Source organism: Ambystoma mexicanum, chromosome 2q (genome assembly GCF_040938575.1).
Source record: "Ambystoma mexicanum isolate Mex_15411 chromosome 2q, UKY_AmexF1_1, whole genome shotgun sequence".
NCBI lineage: Eukaryota > Metazoa > Chordata > Amphibia > Caudata > Ambystomatidae > Ambystoma > Ambystoma mexicanum.
The window spans coordinates 168,926,025-168,940,825 of record NC_090924.1 but is presented as its reverse complement, the minus strand read 5'-3'; positions in this window follow the sequence as shown (position 1 = coordinate 168,940,825).

Genomic DNA, 14,801 nt, shown 5'->3' with positions numbered 1-14,801 from the left:
CCTTTACATCACTCGGAAAAAAAGAGAAGCATTGCATTGCCTAAAAACACACATGGCCCGTTGAGCACAACCACTCAACATTTCCGGATCGATAGCTATACCCTTGTTCTTGGCAAATGGATTTATGTCCATTGATTTTTATAGTAGGCCTAGTATGTCCAAAAGCTTATCCTGACAGTGTTACCATGCCCTGTCCACACCCGTACCTAGGCCTTTCACATATCATGTTAAAAGCATGCTATTTCTTTGGCCCACTCCTGGGGTTTTAGTACATTTGCCAGCATCTGAGTGGCTAGGATATTCAAACTTTATGCATCCTATAGCTGCACTGTTACATTGCCTTGATGGAGTTGGGCCTTGGACCTAGGATCAAACATCAGCATTCTTATGAATACCATTGGTGCTGGGAATAGGTATAACATGTTGATAATGGATCACATTCCCTATAGGCTCCTTCAGAGCATCATAGTACGTTGGTGAGTCTATATCTCGTGTGTCAACTGGCGATTCCAGAGCCAGAGTTTTTTGCTCTCTTCCCTGGCTTAATTTCCTCATGGCTAAAGAGTCTGGAAAGGTACTAACCCCTTACAGATGTAACAACCACAATCATCCCCCAGGAAGGAGAGGGCTCAACAGTAAGGACACTACACCCTTCCCTGGTGGGTTACCAGTGTTTCCACTTTTTTTAGACTTTACCATGTGTGGATGTGCACCCCAGATCGCCAACATTTTCTTTGCCCAACATATTAAATGCTTCAATGAGAGGGCCTCAATCTGATTCATAGAGCAGGAGGTCATTTTTCCAATCCCTTTTCAAGCTCAGTGTAGGTAGTAGGCATAGAGTTACAGAAAACTTTAGAGGTGGAATTCCTCACAAAATCAGCAACACATTTCAACCAAGGAGTAGTTTCCACAGAACAATATTCCTCATCTTTCTCTTCACATTGTTCCTGAAAAGACATTGCCAATTCTCTCTCCTTTCCTGTGGTAGCTGCTGCTCTGTGTGGCTGCTGATAAATTGAAGTGAAGTCAACCTTGGTTGTTATTAAACCTGCCTTCCCAAATCTATTGTTTCCCAGCCAGGTCGCACCCTCCAATGTAAAAGCTAGTTTCAGATCAGAAACTGCAGGCAACCCTGCCTGCAAAGCTGACAGTAGTTAACATAATTTTCATTTGTTTTAATGTAAGGTACAAATGTCGGAATTGTTCCCTTAATTGATTGCCAGGACACCATGGGGGTCATTACGAGGTAGGCAGTAAGGGGTTAACGGCACCGGTAAAGGTTCCGGAGCCATCAACCCCTTACCGCCTCACAACGAGTTCTGCTTAGCGGGTCCCGCGAGCAGACCAGGGTGCTAACAACGGGCACGTTATTAGCGGGCCCTTGTTAGCACCCTCCCCATTCCCATTGAGCCCTATGGGGGCTCAAATGGGAATGGGGATGGGTTCCTTGAATGAGGAATTACCAGGCCCTCCAATGTCGAAATGGCCCGGTAATTCCTCATTCAAGGAACCCGGACCCGGTACCCGGTAAGGGGGTAGCCATGCTACTAATAGCAGCATGGTTACCTCTTACCTCGTAATGACCCCTAATGACTCTACGCCCAAAGACACACATGCACCTCTGTGATGAATTATCATCTGGCAATTATGAAGGTAATTCCATTGCTGAAATGGCAATCTGCTGACCAGATTCCCCCTTCATGGTCTCCATGCCAAAAGCATAGTGGGTATCTGTGTCTTGCTGCATCAGTATATTGATTTGGATTCCTGAACTACCAGTGGCACAGAGCAGGTTCAGAGGCCACAGCTACCCATTTAAATGCACAGCCAGGTTTCTACAGTTCAGGGGCTGTATTGAAGGTATGCATCTCTATACCAAAACTATGATGTTCATAAATAGCCCATGATGGTAGTAGGGAAAACAAAACTCTAAGAATAAAGCTACACCTGGGTTAAGGCATGATACATGGCACTTTTTATGATCACTACATCCACATCAAATTTGACATTGCACGTGTCAGCTCCTGTAAGCAAAGCTCAGCTGTAGAAGGTGATGTGTATTTGTTCCAGGCAAGGCTCCCCCTGCCCACTAACAGGAATCAAAGGGAACCCATTCACAAAGAGCTAGGCCTCACACCAGGGTCCTGCATTTCTAAAGGACTTTGATTCATTTGCGAAGGGAAGGGGTGGGTTAGTGTAGTCATTTCAAGAGCAGGGATTGGGCCCTTTAAGCAGACTAGCTTTAGTCCAATCACCTGTGGCTCTCCCACCACTTCTGTTAATCATCTATGCAATCCAACCCTGGCAGAAGAGTTTCTGGACCCTGATGAGAGAGCAGTCCTTTTCAACGTACTCCAGTTGTGAGGTGAAGGCAGGTGTTCCAAGGCAGAAGTGAGCTCTATCCCCTAACCATCCCCAGGGACCACTGGGGGTGAACTCTGCAGCTGGACCAACACCAACCTGCATCCCTGCCAGCCACCCTGTTGCTTGGGACCACACTGTGTTGACGAATCCCTGCAGGTATGTGCTAGCCTCCCCCATGTTTGGAAGCATGGGAAAAGGTCTAACCTTGGCCACTCAGACCCTGCAATGGGAATCACAGCTCCTGAAAGCCAGAACAGCCAAGACCCTTTGTTTTTTACATCTACCCACTGCGACCCGTTATATTCGAGCGTATTCAGCACTGAGCGAATCACCAATACCCTTCCACACTGCCTTTGGCGTTCATTGTTCTGTAAACCAGTGTTTGCCTGTTTGATTCTCTTTGAACCGACAATGCGCCAGCTGAAGCAGGCCACTGCCTTGACGCAAACCAAAGAAGTACTGCTGCTTTACATTGCTCGGAGAAGCATTCTGACTTTCATCTCCTTCACCACTGCTCCTGTTACTCAACCATCTACACCCTGGTGTCCCTTGAAAATCGACCATCGAGCCTGCGCATCTAATGGACTCAACTGTGCATCCTGGCACCAGCTCGCCGTCGTCGAACCTCGACCACCGACCGAATCTGGTGACCACCCTAGCTGCACAACTCGAGTAGATGCTTCGCGACTGCAGCTACTTTCTATTTGGCCCCGACTCAGTGCCACCTTGCTGCTGAACCATCGCACCTGCCACAGACTCAAACCAAAACATACCCGGTAACAATGCAGAGAAGCCTGGTTCGGCTCTGTTGAACTGCCAAGACATTTACAAAGGTATTACTGACCGATATATGCCCCCTGTCCATCTTTGAGCCCTACAGACTGGCTAGGTCATTTTAATCCCTTGTTGCAAGCTCAAGACATACCCTGTTAATCATTGTGGTCTTTTAATTACCTTTTCTCCCCCATATCATTACCAAGAGTGCTGCATCTATTCTATCTTTGTGTATTCTGTATTCCTACTAAAGGGGTGAGTTTTTCCAGTGTCTTCCAGTTAGTTCCTAATGTACATGGTGTGTTTGATTAAAGTATATCTTTAATTACAAACTTGATTGAACATTCCTTTATTTTGGACTGTTATACTTCACTTTTAGGGATGCTACTGTGCCACATTCACACCTATCTTGAGAGTATCGCCTCCCATTGGCCCACGTTATCACAAAAGGTGAAGGAGGTAATCTCTTAACTGGGTCTGTTTTAGATGTGTGAGAGCTGGTTGGTAGAAGTGTGAGAGCTGAGTGGCCACATTAGCCTGTAGTCATCCATGTTCTCCTGCAGACCAGAAGTCAATTTGTTCCACCTAACAATCTGCAGTACGCCACCTGAGTTTTTTTCCTGAGTGGACCTCCGCAGACAAGAAAAATTGAGCATATCCTTATGCAGCCCCTCTCGGCTCTCGGCGGTCCATCCTCCCCCTCACCGGATGAGCCAGCAATGGATTTTCATCCATGAGGGGTGAACAGAACTAATGTGGAATCCACAGCAAACAATGAAAGCACTTCTAAGCTTTTGGAGTGATGTTGAATGTGCAAGGGATGTCATGATGTGTGGTTGTGGATTTTATTGTTTTGATGTTGCTAAATGTTAGGCGGAGACACTAAGAAAGCACACATAAAAATTAAAACATGATGGCTGCTTGTACAAACCACCAGTGCTGCCTGCACCCCTGGGTGTAGCGATGCTCATTTGTGGAAGCCCATGCATATCTAACATGCCAGAGAGCTTTCACGTAATGCCAAATTAAACCTGGAGTGGGTATTGGAAAGATAAAGGGGGTCATTACATGCTGGGCGGTAAGGGGTTAACGGCGCCGGTAATGGTGCCGGCGCCGTTAACCCCTTAACGCCCTATTACAAGTCTGCTCGCGGGACCAACAAAGGGCGCCTGGTGAAACCAGGTGCCCTTAGCAGGGCCCGCTAGCAGACCAGGGAGCTAACAATGGGCACTGTTATTAACGGGCCCGTTGTTAGCTCCCTCCCCATTCCCATTGAGCCCTATGGGGGCTCGAATGGGAATGGGGATGTACCGGGTCCGGCTTCCTCGAATGAGGAATTACCAGGTCCTCCAAGGTTGGAATGGCCCGGTAAGTCCTCATTTGAGGAACCCGGACCCAGTACCTGGTAAGGAGGTAACCGTACCACAAATTGCGGCATGGTTACCTCAAACCTCGCAATGACCCCCAAAGAAACTACAATGAGTAACATTGTGCCTCATTACGAGGTTGGAGGTAGCCATGCCCTTAATAAGGGCATGGCTACACCCAAAGTCGGGTCCAGCTCCGGGTCCTGCAAAAGGGGAATTACTGGGCCATTACGACCTTGGATGGCCCGGTAATTTCCATTTCGCAGGACCCGAACCCCGACCCGGTATGTCCCCATTCCCATTTGAGCCCCCATAGGGCTCAATGGGAATGGGGAGGATGGTAGCAACGGTATCGTTCATAACGGTACCGTTGCTACCATCCTCTTCTGCTCATGGTTGCTGCTCTGCACGCCTGGTCTGACCACGCGTGCAGAACGGCAACCGCGAGCAGAACTCGTAATGTGGCGGCATGGTAACAACAACGCCGGTAGCACTACCGGCACAGTTGTTGCCTTACCACCACAGACGTAATGAGGCCCATTGACTTATTCCTTTCCTGCAAGGATTAAGTCACGAGTAGTTACTCATAATCATTTTTTGTGAAGCAAATAGCACAATTCAGGTGCAATTCATAATGCCTTCTATGGGATTCGACCCAATAGTGGCCAAGTAAATGAAATATTTGCGGTGTGGACATGTGGCTTGCGCCTTCACTTTCACTGGCCCTGAAGAAAACATAGGGCCTCATTAGAATTTTTGCGGTAGCCATGCCGCTATTGGCGGCATGGCTGCCGCCAAAATCGGGTCCGGGTCCAGATTCCCAGAATGGGGAATTACCGGGCCATTCTGAGTTCGGAGGGCCCGGTAATTCCTCCCTCCAGGAACCCGAGCCTGGACCTTCCCCATTCCCATTTCAGCCCCCATAGGGCTGAATGGGAATGGGAGAGGGAGCAAACAAAGGGCCGATTACGAGCGGCCCGTTGTTTGGTCCCTCCGCCCCTCGCGGGACCCGCTCTGCACGTTTGGTCTGACCAGATGTGCAGAGCGGGTCCCGCGAGGGGAACCTCGTAATGAGGCAGTGCGGGGTTAATGGCGCTGGCACATTTACCAGCGCTGTTAACCCCTTACACCTCACTTATAATGAGGCCCATAGTCATTCGGGACACCAAATCACTCCAGGCACAGAAATGATCAGCAACCAGCAGGAATACAAAATAAGGTCAAAAGGGGCATGCCATGTAGGGTGACCAAATAAATCCATGGATCAGGACCCAATTATTGCCCCAAATGCCTCTACAATCCAGAGGCATTCTGAAGAGCACCCCTATTTTCTCACTTACATAATGATGGCTGCTGCCTATGCTCCCTTTTCGTCTGCTTTTTATTTTGGGGGGGGGGCTTGCACCACCTGGTCTACCACTTCTTTGTGAACTCCCAGCCCTCTCCACACTTACCTTTCTGTTGGGTTTGCTTCATTCTTCAGTTGCCCTGTTAGCTCCTGCCTGCCAGGGTCCTGGCAGCATTTTTCAGCCACCCAGAATTCTGCATGGAGGGAGGCTTTCCAAGGGCCTTCTGCGTGCCTACATGTAGCCCCAGAATGCAGACTCACTGGCATATTCCTCCACTGATCCATGGGCTCACAGTGCCCACGGTGTCCCTTTGCCAAAGCATATTCCATGTCAGCTGTTTGCAGCGTAACCAATCCAGGATATTTATTTTCACTCTGAGTATTTTTAACCTGACTAGATACCCCCATGTCACCTGTGCCACCCTATATAATTATAATAGTTCTTTTATAACGCGCTTAATCCCTGGGAACCAGTTTCTAAACCAAAGCCTGGGATTTGAACCTGTGTTGCTATGCGTTGTTTTACTTCCAAGACAAACGCGTTTCCCTGAGCTATCCTCCCAATAGTCCTGAGCTTCAGTTTTACTGTAATTGTACTTTATTCAATGTAATTAATTTCAACTCTGCCGAGACTACACAACCAGCTTGAAAATTATGGATAAATGAAAGCACGGGATTGCGTCTTGTGTCCCCAACGAAATGCAGCCATCTTGTACCAAAATGTATATATGAACAGGTAAAACGGACGGCCTGATTTAGAAACATGTTTTCAATAGAACTTTCCCAAGTTAAAACATTTGTGTAAATCCGGGACAACGTCTCAGAATGCAGAGATTAAAACAGAATTTGATTGGTTGCACAGATTTGACATAGTAAATGTTAACATAACTGCATGACAGGTTATGTTGATTTGTACCGCGCATCGCTACCATCCAGGCACTCACGTGGCTCTGCAAAACAGGGGTGTGGGGAGTTAGTGGGGGTAGGATACGCAGATAGATTCAGAACCATGAGGAACTGGCGTCTGTGAGTTGTTTTGCATGTGGTGATATTGTGAGATGCCTTGTGCATTGTAACCGTATGGGTAAGATTCAGTGCCTCGGGAGCGTGGTAGTGTTTTGTGTTGGTGTTCGTGTGGTGTGCGGGTTACGATCTGTTGGTCGTGTGCACTTGTTAGATATTGTCCATAAGGGATCCAGAGTCACAGGTGGTTTTAGCTTGTGGATAATCCGGCATCTTGATGTGTAGTTGCATTGTTGGTGGGTTTTGGCCAATGTGGGTGGTTCACTCTAGGTGTGGGCATAGTAATGGTTCTCTGTTTGTTTATGTGGAGTCTGGCTAGTCCAGGCCTGGTGTAGTGGAATCAGATATGTAAGAGGAGCAGGAAAGTGAAAGGGTTAGTAAAGTCGTGCCAGCCGCTCATCCAGTCCTGGGTTTTACGTTGCGTTCTGAAATTTAGTGCTCTGCACCAACAATGGAAAAAGTCACACTAGCAGCACCAGAGTGCAAAGAAGAAAACCAGTGAGAAGTATAGATAGTATGTGTTCCTTTAACATATATTACAGATGACAACCACGCACTCCTTCTTTCCGGTTTCTCTGCAGCTGACCCATGTGCACGAAAAACGTCCACATTCATGGGCAGAAAGAGACAGAGGAGCACAAAAGCTGCGGTTAACATTGTTGAGTAGATCGTTTGTGGGTCCTCATTGGGACATTCTTTTCTCTGCACGTTCCTCGAATTCTAGCAAACAATAGATTCATTAACTGAAAGTATAAACACATGTGTTTTCAAGTAAGAAGGTGCACACGTTTTAAGCATTTATAAGACCTTTTGGTTGTTAGGTTTTATTCGACGCATTTTGAAACGATCACACCATCAAAGACACGGGCCGAATCAGAGAGTAATAATCACTGCTACTATTTCACAAAGTCCTCGATGTCCACACACACTACGCAGCCATGATGCAACTATTTCTACATTTTACTGTAATTCTTTCCATGGATTTTCTAACCAACCCCAAAGGGCATGAGCATTGATGGCGATTCTAAGAAGGACGCCCTTAGGCTCTTTGGTGAAAAATGGCATCAGTTCAGGAAATTACCTTCCTGAAATTTCGGCGCCATATATTATGTGTTTTATTAAATACAGCTGCGCCCCTTTATGACAACGTAGCACCACTTAAGAAAACATGGTCTATGCACCCATCTGCTGTGACAAACAACAAACATTAGTTTTACCATCAATGAACACTTGCACCATGGTATAAGTGAATAAAAGTGTGTTCTCCTAAAAACACTATGGGACAAATGCATTATTACGACTGTTGCACAGCACCCTGCTACGTTACAATCAGGCCGTTGTTTTTGTTAACGCCCTTATGTGGCAGCACAACACCAGGACAAACTCAGTTTCCCGGATGTGACAGAGGCAGGGGTGTCAATTCAATAAAATGCCAGCAGTAGCGGAAGTGACATTACGTGGCGGGTGACATCACATACCTCATGACATCACAGGATGTGACATCACATGGCCCCTGACTCCAATAATATCATGGGAATTAGGTCACGACTTCTCAAACTTATGCCATTTACAGTCTCAGGCCACATGCAGCGCCAAATACCCAGGTGCAGACAAAATATGCCAAGTACAGCCACCGGTACCCAGACACTGCCTTAATTTGCCAGGTAGTACCACATATGCCTCATATAGTGAAATGCAAGGTACAATCCCACATGACCAAGTTCTGCCATCGCATGATAAGAGCAGCCTCAAATGCAAATGTCCTGCCATGTTCTGACAGGCAGTGGAAGTATGTTGTTGCAGTAATAATAAAAATAATAATAATTTGGCACTTATATAGTGCTACGAACCCTCGTCGCTGCTTGTTATTACCCACGGTGTGTGGTGCTCATTTATGGACCTCGGAAGGATGAAATGCTGAGTTTGGCACTGCCGGGATTCGAACCTGCGTTAGCAAGTTCTGCACAGATGTCAAAGCAAGCGCTCTACTCGCTGTGCCACTTGACCGGTTAAATTAACTAAATAAATACCTCGAGGATATTAACGAGTGGGTTCCTTTACAGGAGTTCCTAATGAACTAAGGCAAAGTATTTCCAGCATTCCGATATTGTACCAACTGTATTCCCTTAATTGTACTTTTCTAGAAGGCTTTTGTTAGGCCAACCCTCCCTATGTTGGCTAAAGCCAGTATTTATTTGACACACACTGGATGACACATGTACATCAGGACTAAGGACTGCAGGCCGTGGTCCCTTGGGGTTACTGGAGCAAGCTCACAGATCTGAGCTCAGAAGTAAGATCCAGCATGACTAGATCGATAGCCGGTTCATTATATCCAGATGTCATCATGGGGGTGGAAGACCTAGATCCCTCAGCTGATGAGGCAAAAAAGAAATAGATCCTGACAGAAGGCGGTCCCTCCCCTACGCCATGTCACACTTGACTGGAAGTGCACCATCATACGTCATTACCATCTATGAATATCAGCTATACACACGAGAATCGCATTAGGAAGTCTACTGTTAGGTGAGATGCACGATAGGTGTGCCAGGAGGACTAGCAGTAGTGTTCTTGAATCTTCCCTGGTCAGGTAACCCATGATCTATAAAGGTAACAGGTTTGGAGAGTGGCTCAGGTCAGTCAGATGAGTTGTGGACAGATTCAGGATGTCGGGTTTCCTTGATCTGCAGTCAATGAATAAATCACCTCTGTTTACCATGACCTTAAACTGATATGTGCGCCTGTTTCTCTGACAAGGCATGCCTCCTTAGTTATAGTCAGCACAGGTCAAAATGGGCATTGCATGCCCAAGTGCTGCTACCTTATACAATGCTGTTACATATTCCCAAGTATTAATTAATTTATTTAGATACAGGGAGGAGCAATGATCTCTGATGACAAAATAACATACAATAGATAAGAAACCAGATTTGGCAGGAAGCAGTGAACTTCTTACAATGGGGTGAGTTTGCGGGAAATTATGACCATGTTGTGGTGGGGAGTAAATGGAACAGTCGCCGGGGACAATGCATAAGTGAAGATGCATAGATTAAGGACAACCACCATTGGGAATTTGTAAGCGCAGGTATGCGGTACGGTCAGCTTAGCTTTGCTCGAGATGTGACCATGATGGGTGAAGTACTAGAGTTGAGGAAGAGAAAGTGGGGGACAAGGGACAGGTTAGAGGTGAGGGAAAAATGTTAGCTAGAAAGCAGAGAGGTAGGTTAAGAGGGGAACTCGGAGGCGAGGTGGTAGGCTTTTAGTTTGGTTTTGAACAAATCTGTGTGAACTGTTTCTCGGATATTCGGAGGAAGAGAATTCCATGCAAGTGGAGCAACAAGAGAAAAAGAATGAAAGCAAGAGGAAGCACAGGGAGGGCGTGGAGTCACAAGGGTAGTCGAGGAGGCAGAGCAGAGACTACGAGAAGGCTTCTAGAGTTGGATACGGGATGATAGATACAGTGGTGACTTACTGTGGATAGATTTGTGAACCAGGAGGACCATATGGTCCTGTTTTGAATCATATGTGTGTTATCACATCATATTCCAGGAATACTCATCATATGTGAGGTACAGACGCAGTTCCCCCAACTGTATCCATTCCTTTCCAAGTGCAGCTTCAGAAACTCACGTAATTCCATATTATGGCAGCAATAGCATCATTTGCCGGATCTAGTCATTAAATGCAATGTGCTGCCCTACATGCCAAGCAGCTGTAATCATAAGTTAAGTGCAGCCTGAAATGCCAAAGTACTGTGCTGGTATTTTATGCTAGGTAAAGCATCAGTAGCCAGGCATTTCATTACTAGAGAACACTTATGCCACAGCGCACAACACGCTGATGTCAAATGTCCATGTTAATTTATCATATCTTAATTCATCCCCCAGTACATTACACCACACTAATAATCCAACCTCCGAGCTGTTGAATTATTATTTATAAACTGGATAACAGAAACATACATTGTAAATTGCGTGCTGATATGTTTGTTCAAACATCCTTGAAGAATAGTAAACGTGAGCGCTTAATGCAAACATGTATGATCTATTCGGAGCTACCTTGCCATGACAGGCACTGGAGAATCACCCAGCAGCCTAGTACAGGCATTAAGCATGAGATGTCCTCACACGTTTACAAAATCTTAATCCAACAGCAGATGTCAAATGGATATGTATTTCACCATCACGTTTGGACGCAGGCGCAAACAACATTTACCACCTTAATGCTCTCCAGCCAAAAGGTTCACGTCCACGTCAGATGAGCATACAAGCAAGGACCATGCACATATGCAGCTTTTGATGGCATCTACCTGACAGGGTGCAGTCCTGTCCATTAACATGAAACACACCATTCAATACTCTTGCAGCACGCATAAATAAACACATTAAGGCCACACACAGAATGTTTCACAATTTACAATGCAAGAAAGGTCAGCAGATGCTGTGGTGGATGGACATGTTTCTGTCTGGGGCATGAGCGGCTTTTTAAGGGGCACTAGACAATCAATGTCCACAATTGGACTAGTTTGCAACCTTGAGGATATTTGACTAGTATGCCCAATTTAGGATACACACTAGAGGAGAGCTTGCACTGGTAAGATAGCTCAGCGGGTTGAGCGCTCATTGCCCTGATCTGTGTTTCGTCTGCAGGTTCTGGTTCAAATCCCGGGAAGGTTAGCTCAGCATTTCATCCTTCCGAGGTCGATAAAGTGGGTACCAATCTCGTTTGGGTAATAATGATGTATGCAAATACGTTCGATGTAAAGCGCTTTGCATAAAAGTGCTAGGTAAATAAAAGGTTATTATATTTGTATCATCTGTGGATTATGCCTGTTGGTGCACACACATCTGCAGTCAAACCTCACACCATCTTTCTTCAACACTCTGTGCCCATTTCTCTGCTGCAACCTTTTTCCATCTGCTCTCTGCATCTCCCTCATTCACTTATCCTTCCCACTGCATCCTCCCCTACCCCTTCCCATCCCACTTGCTTTATCTCTTTGTCTCCCACATGCTTCTCTGCCACGCACATTTCTTTTCTTTTGCACCCCTGTAACACATTGGCTCATTCCTCCTCTACATCCCTCTCCCATCCATCTCTCCCTTTCCCCCTGTTTCACCTGCACTAGGATCTTTCTGCAGCTTCCTCAACTCCTTGGCCTACACCTATCAGCTGCTATGTTCCATTCCCCCGTTGCCCCACTCTCACATGCACCAAATGGAAAGACACCATTGCCAGTGGTCTCACACGAGAACAAGCCTCCAGAGTGGCACACACTGATTCCGGTGAACACAGTAAGTCTCAACGCACATTTTTTCCATGGTGTTGCCTGTGAACAAAATGAAAGAAATAGGACAGAGGCTAATGGGTTTGATGTGTAATGAGGAAAGGTCCAACCGAGGTGACGCCAGGCACACTATTTTTCTTGTCTTTCATGCAAACTTGGCAGTTATATAACAATGCTTTCATGTGCCACTAAACAGTGAAACTTGATAATTGCTGTAGACAAGCCCCCACATGTGCCTAACACATACACCTGTACTGGCACCGCAGAACATGACATGAGAAGTGCCCATATAACCCCTTTTCATCGCATTAATGGTGCCTCTGGCATACATCATACTTCATATGGGGGCTCTAGCAGAGAGCTGTTCTAATGCTACTGCTTTCTAGCTGATGACCTTCTAGTTTGAGAAGCATGGCCGCTCTTTATTCATTGTGTCAGGCATTTACACCTCTTGCCACCGCCACACAATCTGGGGCTACAGTTACTCACTCCCCCAAACAAATGACCTGGGTATCCCAGTTATGCCTCTGGTGGAAGATCTGCAAAGCAGCACTGGAGGGTCAACATGTTTTACTGAAGTTTTGGCAATGGGTGTCAAGGATATCAGGGCTGATAGGAACAGGATGCTGGGCCTGCAGTTGTGATAGTAACCAGGTCAGTAGGGAAAGATGATGAGTGTGTAACTATTGATTCAATGGGCACAGACATGGTTCATGGCGATATTGCCAACATTATTGACCCAGACTCCCATGATGGACTAAGCAGCATTGTAGATCAGAATGGTCAGTCCCGGGAGGATAGCTCAGCGGCAGCGTGCGCGTCTTGGAAGCAAGACGACACGAAGCAACAACAGGTTCGATCCCCGGGTCCGCGCTTATAAGCGCGTTATAAATATGTAACCAAGACAAAAAAAAACACACTTATGCAAAAACTAAAAAAAAAAAACAATTCCTATTACAGCGCCTGTGTGAGCGGCAACAATGTTGGAGAGAATGGGACAGGAGCAGGATTTTCGGTAGGTTTGAGAGGCTCTTGAGTATGTTACATAGAGACAGCTGGAAGACATATCCAAGACGTATCCCACTGGTACAGCAGAGCAAAACAAGCCAGGACAAGAAATGGCCCAGAGGAAATAATAGCATCAACACACTGGACACTGGGCATGTCCCACCTCTGGTCTGAACAGAGAAAATGTCTGTCTGTGCCCCAAAACCACAGGTTTGACTCCAAATTTTCCGAAGTCCATGGTTCCAGTGCCGGAAAGGTTCAAAAGGCCAAAAAAAGCCAGAATGGGAGATTCGGCTTAATTTCAGGCGTTCGAAAATTCTGAACGGCGGTTGTATCCCCCATTCGGTGCTAAGGACTGCGAGGGTGTCCCCTGCACCCTTGTAAACTATATTGTGAACGGCCCACAGCCCTGTGCAAAAAGGAAAAAAAAGGAAAGGACCCTGCAGCGCCAGTTCCCGATCACGAAAGGGAAGAGGGATCGCAGGGACATGGCAAGTCGGCGGCACACAGCGAAGTGTGCCACCGCAAGGTAATTTGGGGGTGTGGGGTCAAGTCATAAATGTTTAGGGGAGAAAAGACTGAAGGTTATTTTCAAAAAAATAATCTTCGGTGTATTCTCCCTCGAATATTTCATCACAGGATTCTAACCTCAATCCAAACAGAACTCGACACACAACAAACCCACTTACACCTCAGTTTAAACTGTCACATTAGGCACAGGACTTACTGCTCCAGGTCTATCTCACATTATTTGGCCAGGTGAAGATGCTGCAGTTGGCATGCACATATCAATGGAAGAGAAACAGTCGATGTTGTCCTCCCTACCACACTGATAATATCTATTTATGGAAAGACAGACACCGTTTTTGAGAAGAAAATGTCTGCCTGGAGGAGGACATTAGATGATACACATATGTGTAGAGGTGCTTCTTCCAGGGCTAGCCTGGGGACTAAATTGCCCCACATGTAGTTCCGGATATCATTTTCACACATTGTAAACCTATAACCAAAGGAATATATTTTACCTTCAAGAAATATAACTTCAATGTGGCGTTTTTCATAGAGTTAGAAAAAAAGTTTTGTCACAGAAATTCAGACTTATTAAAGTGTCAGTTTATCATGCAGATACTATACATCCATTGCAAATCCGAAAGATCAAGTAGTAGCGGATGTCATATTAGTACCCGGCGAAGGACAATGAGATTGTAACATGCAATCTCATTGGCCCTCACCGGGGCGTTACCTAACCGGGAATCCAATTCCCCACAACGTTCCTTCCTTCCCACGCCGGGGTAATCCCTGCTCCGAGCAAACACACGGCTCAAGGCTGCCATCGTCCCCCGCCAGGGATCTTCCTTCCCCCCAAATCCAAACAATTCCCTGCCTGCCCTCCCAGCCCCACTTACTGTCGTTTCTGTCCATTTCATGAGAGGATGCGCTGGGAACACTTCTGTTCCCAGCGCGTCCGCTCCCGATTCGCGACAAGCTGACATGGAAAGGGAGAAGAGACTACTTGTAGTCCCTTCTCCCTTTCCATGGTGCCCATTTTGTTTGTTTACTTTTTGACAATAATTTTTAATGGCTGCCATGGAAAGGGAAAACAGACTTCATATTCCCTTCCCAGGTG